Source organism: Cryptomeria japonica, chromosome 7 (assembly GCF_030272615.1).
Source record: "Cryptomeria japonica chromosome 7, Sugi_1.0, whole genome shotgun sequence".
Lineage (NCBI taxonomy): Eukaryota > Viridiplantae > Streptophyta > Pinopsida > Cupressales > Cupressaceae > Cryptomeria > Cryptomeria japonica.
The window spans coordinates 560,686,467-560,693,046 of NC_081411.1; positions in this window are offsets into that span (position 1 = coordinate 560,686,467).

Genomic DNA, 6,580 nt, shown 5'->3' on the forward strand with positions numbered 1-6,580 from the left:
AATTAGGTTGAGTGGGATTAAGAAAAGTGATTTGTATGAATCACATGACTAGGTTAACTAATTAGAATTAATTAACTTAGTGGGGTTTAGAGGAAATAATTATTGAGATGACTTTAGAAGAATAGGGGAATAATTAATTTATTTTGATAAATTAATTATTGGATAATAGTGACAGGATTAATTAAATTAGACTTAATTGATTCTGAGAGGATTAAGAATAACACAATTAAGTTAATTAATTATGTTGATAGGCTTAAATTAATTAAATATTAATTTTAGGTGTCTACAGTTACCTTTTGGATTGACTAATGCCCCAACAACTTTTATGAACCTTATGAATAGTGTCTTCCAAGAGGTCTAGATGATTTCATCTTGATTTTCATAGATGATATCCTCATCTACTCTAAATCCACAAAGGAGCATGAGAAACACTTAAGGCTAGTCTTGTAGTGGTTAAGGGAACATAAGCTCTATGGTAAATTGTCCAAATGTGCCTTTTTCCAAAGAAAAATCCATTACCTATGACATATCATTTCCAGAGATGGAGTTTCCATTGATCCTGAAAAGATCAAAGTAATCACAAAATGGCCAACCCCTTGAAATGTTTCTGAGGTCTGTAGATTTATGGGGTTAGCTAGATATTATAGGAAATTTGTAGAAGGATTCTCTAAGATTGCAACTCCTATAATTGCACTCCAAAGAAAGGGAAAGAAATTTGATTGGACAAAGAATTGTGAGCAAGCCTTCAACTTACAAAAATAGAAGTTGACCTCTGCACCTATACTTACCGTACCTGACCCAAATGGACCATTCACAGTTATCACTGATGTGTCACAAGAAGGAATAGGAGGAGTGTTAATGCAGAATGAACAAGTGGTAGCCTATGAATCTAGGAAATTGAAGCAGCATGAAGTCAACTATGCACCACATGACTTAGAATTGACTGCTATTGTCCATGTTCTCCAAATGTGGAGACACTATCTCTTGGGTAAGCCATTTGAGTTAAAAACTGATCATCGTGAGTTAAGGTACATCTTTACCCAACCTAATTTGAATGCAAGGTAGAGAAGATGGTTAGAATTCTTGAGTATGAATTTGGGATAGACTACATTAAGGGCAAGGAAAGTAGAGTGGTTGATACTTTAAGCAAAAGAAGACACCTAGCAGTGATAGCAACCACAAGAACTACCTTGAGACAACAAGTGTTGGATAGTCTCCAAGGGGATGAACATTATGAGTTAGTCAAGAGTGCCTTAGAGACTGATCCTTCCAACCACCATTTTGATGGGTACACTTTTGAGCTAGATGGACTTCTTAGATATGTGAGGAGGATGTATGTTCCTAACAAAGGAGGGTTAATAGATTTAATCATGGAAGAAATGCATAATGTTCCTTATTCTGGACACCCTAATGTGAATAAGATGGTTGTGGATATAAGACCCTTATATTTTTGGCTGGGACTTAAGAGAGATGTGATAGCCTATGCGAGGCAATGTTTTGAATGCTAGCGAGTCAAGGCTAAGCATATGCATACGATAGGGTTATTATTTTCGCACCATGTGCCAAATTATAAATGGCAAGTGATAAGTACGGATTTTATTCAGGGGTTACCTATGTCCAAGAACAAGCATGACATGATATTGGTTGTAGTAGACAAATTGACTAAGGTATCTCATTTTATACTCGATAATCTTAAGGATGGGTCAGTGGTTTTGGCATAAAAAATTATTAAGGAAATTTTCCGATTACATGGGGTACCTAAGACAATAATTTCCGACATGGATGTGAGAATGACTTCACGGTTTTGGACCACTTTGAATGCAACTTTAGGTACGAGGTTGAACTTTAGCACAACCTACCATCCTCAAACAAACAGACAAATCGAGAGGGTAAATTAGGTAGTAGAAGATTTACTAAGGATGTACTGTATGGATCAATAGTACAAGTGGGAGAATTTCCTTGCTTTAGTTGAGTTTGCTTACTGTAATACCCTAAAAATGGTCATCTAAACCATGAGCCCCTAATCTCGACAACGTCACCAAGGTCCTAACCAAAGGCAATTAAATAAATCTTGAGCACACAATTAATTCTTTAATCATCAAATGTCACATGGCAAATCAATCACTCAATATTAATTAAATATTTATTTAATTAATTAATCATTCCAAGTAAATCATTTTAAACAATTATCTTATTTATTTTAATTAAATATCCTAGCATATTTAATTAAATAAATCAAATTGCCATAAATCTTCAAAAAAGGAAACAAATCAAGAAAGAGGAATTAATTTAAATCAATTAAATCAATTGAGCACAAATCTTCAAAAATGGAAATAAATCAAAAAAGGAATTAATTGACAAAAAAATAATTAAAATTTGAGAAAAGAAATCAATTGGAGATAATCTTGAAAAAAACAAATTAAAAATTGATAGATAATCTCAAAGAAAAGAATTAAAATAATTAAATATTAAAATTGAATGAAATAGAGAATAAATTAGTTTTTTTCTTGATTTTATCTTAATTTTAGTTCAATTTCCTTTAAATCAGTTTTTTCTTGATTTAATCTTAATTTTAGTTCAATTTCCTTTAAAACTGAGAAAAGCATCCAATCACATCAATTCACCTAGATTGTGCTTCCTCTTGGAAAATCCTGACTGCTCATCATCATTTGATCTCAACCGTTGGTTTCTTTCTGAATTTTCTATAAATTCAGGCTCATCTCTCATTCAAAGAGAGGCTGGAGAATATATTGTTATTATACTATTTTTGCTCTAGACTCATTGAATATTGCATATTAATTATTTCATATTGATTAAATCATTTAGTTTAATATTGCAAAAATATTGTTAGATTAATATTGCATCCATCTAGCATCATCATGTTCATATAGATAAAATCCTTCGTCTTGATGTTGTCTAGTCACTGGTATTGCTAAATAATCTGAGAGCAATCTTATACTCGCATCTTTTAGAAGGCAATGGGTCGATTTGTTATGGTTTATTTATTCATTGATTATATCTGATTAACCATGCATGTAATGACTTGATTGAAGTGTTGTGTATTGCAGATACAGATACAGGTCCACTTTTCACACACCACACTTACAACAACTCCTATCACTCATTTATAGGCATGACACCATTTGAGGCTCTTTATGGGCGTAAGTGTAGAACACCTATCAGTTGGGATAGAGTAGAAGACAAAGTTTTAGTTGGTCCTGAACTACTTAAGGAAATGGAAGAACAAATTATGTCAATAAAGGCTAGACTTAAGGAAGCAGCTGACAAACAAAAGAGTTATGTAGATAAAAGCAGGACATTTTGACAGTTTTTAGAAGGGGATAAGGTCTTTTTGAGGGTGAGACCTCAGAAGAGCTCCATTTCCTTCGAGAAGTCCTCAAAATTGACACCTAGTTATGTTGGACCTTTTGACGTCCTAGAAGTGGTTAATCTAGTTGCCTACCGACTTGCCTTACCACCTGCTCTTGCCTAGATTCACAATGTTTTTCATGTTTCATTACTTAAGCCCTATCACCCAAATGTTTCTCATATTCTTGATTGGCATGTACTACAGGTACATGACCTTGGGGTGGTGCTAGTGGATCCCACTCAGATTATTAATAGGCGCACTATTTAGTTCCGCAAGAGAGAGATCTTGCAGTATAAGGTCTAGTGGGACCAATATTCGAAGAGTAGTGTTACATGGGAAAACGCTGAGGATATTGAGCATTCTTTCCCGCATTTAATTTGATGGACTTAGTTATTATTTTTATTTCATGCATGTTTATGAAATAAGATATCGGGGTTATGTCTCTTCCTAGTGGGGAAGGATGTCATGAATCAAATTTATACTAGTAATTTTTACTTTATATTATTATGCTAGACATTGATTCATGATAACATTTTATATTACAATGCTAATAAATGCGCTTCACATTATGTTATTTAATGCCATTAGCAACATTATTTTATGTGATGTTAACTATCATATGATATTTGATATTATTGATGACATTTTAATTATGAGATGATGTTAGTGAATTTTTATATGATGATCTGATGTTTCGTCAAGTGTGAGGTGGATGCAAGGTCGATCGTCGAAGACAAACATATGATTGAGGAGGAGTTTTCTAGTTTGTCAGCAGTAACTCACAGAATGTGAACCTGTACACACACACACACTAATAAATAATAATTAAATAGAATAATTACATTGTATTAAAACCAAATATAAAAGTTTGAAAAAGTTTATAACTAAATAAACTAATTATAAAATTAAATTAAATTAAATTTGAATTAATATTTTCGAAAGACAAAATATTAAAATTTAAAATTAAACAAGTTGAAATTAACACATGAGTTTTAAAATGGGAACATGGAGTCAAACTATCTGTAGCTTCCCGTCAACTCTCAATTTGCATTTTCATAACTGGCTAATCTATTTTCTTTTCTTCACTTCAACTCCCCATTTTTCCTTGATTTAAAAAAAAAATCAAGATCCGTGTAATTTGGAACAAAACTTAGCCAAGATTTATCATAAAATAAATCCAGCTACCTTTCTAAAACCTCCAAGAATCTGTTTATTTTTCTTGGATGAATATTTGAGAGGATGACTTCCACATATCCATCGCATTCTTTGTGCTAAGTCCATTTTGTTGCAGGGCATCCAGGTTGGCTAGAACAAGGCGCCACTTCCTCCCCTTTTACTTTTCTCCTTCCCACAGTCTCTGCAGAGTAAATTTCTTGGGTTCATGCTTATCACTCCCCTCCCACACAATCTTCTTTATTTATCCTTTGACTCAAATCAATTTCTTTTGGTAAATGTGGTTGCCATTTCATTAAATTTTTGTATATTTCATTAAAAACGTGATAGATAGATATATTAGCATTGATTGATATTTAATTGCTGATGTTTTTCTTTTGGTGTTTTAAAAAAAAAAGTTTATCTCTTACTTTAGATTGTAGCTTGAATTGACTCCTAAGTGGGCTGTGGGTATTATGTTTCTCCCTCTTTCTCCTCTCCATTTTCCTAACCATCGACTTTGCAAAGTATATCTTTGTTTCATTGTTTCTTTTCCGCAGATTTCTTGTTGGAACATAGCCTATACATTTAGCAAAATTCCATGAATTCTATGCTAATTACCCAGTCAAACTTTTTGTTTATTGCTGTAGTCTTCACTTGCAACTTTCCTATATTTATTTTCATGCATTACCCTAGCTAATCGATGTGTATTCATTTGGACATAGTTTTCTAAATTCTTGCTTGGTTAGCAAAATCAAACCCTTGAGGGTAATCGCCCTCTCCCTTCTCTGCATATTTCAAGCCAGTAATTCTTATGTTGTTGAGAAAGATAAATGTTTTAATATTTTGCTTGCAATTACTTATCACAAGAATCGCCTTATATTCATAATGCTGACATAGTATTGATAGCTGATATAATATTTTTGGGAGAACAACTATTAGATTATCTTCTATTCATAACCAAATGAGTTAAAAATTATCAATCATATATATCTATATACATCTTTATATACATGCAAAGGGATTTGCTTATTTATATCATTTTAGGAACTTATAAAAAAAAGTTATATGAATTGGGAATGAATAAGAATTAAAATTAACTATAAGTGTCTTTAATCGGGAAGGGTGACTTACTGTTTAGGAAGGATATTTTGGAAAGATGTGCTTGATTATGGGATAAACCAGGGAAGGGTGAATTTTATTCTCACCTACCCCAAAAGGGTTAAAATTTGGCCAAACAACTTAATGAATATTCTCCCTGCCATAACACATGTAGCTAAGTTCAACAGTTTGGTTGCTAGATTATACTTGCATGGACAAGTTCCATTCCCGATAGTTGGTTCCGATTTGCTAGGGAACTTCGTCGTGAGGGACGGGAGCTCATCATGAGCACCGGGAAGCGTAAGATTTATTTGGTTGGACGGATAAAATGCCTAGGTCATATATCTGTCTTCTAGTTTGCTGATGGAGGTGAGTCCGATGGCAATGGAGACAATACATCCAGAGACAAAGATTCATTGTAAAGTCCTATGGACTATTATATATTTTTATTATTGTATTTTGCTAAATTGACCATAATGGTCTCATGATCAAGCTATGTAAGCTATGCAAACTATGTAAAGGGCTTAAGTGGTCTACTGTCAAAGATGCGATAGGAAGTCACCTTGAATATGTAACTAACAAAAAGTAAGGAAAAACCCCCAACCCACTAACCTACTAACATGTGTCAATCATGTGCATGACTTATTGCTTATATGTTTCTTTGATTAGTTTTCTTACTTTTCATTTGAGAATGCTTAACGCATGGGAAGAATGATTATATTGATGCTAATACAAGTTTGATAAGTTATCCTTATTTATATGCACCTTAACTTTAGTTATAATAGTTGTTAAAATTGACATAACATTTCATAACTTTGAGTTATCTTTACTTTATCATATTTTCATTTGCACACTAATTATGGGTTTGCAATAATTATCATATTTGCGTGTTATTTTCTTAGTTTCTACAAGCACGTTTACATCTAGTTTATCTCCCTTCTATTTATATTATATGAA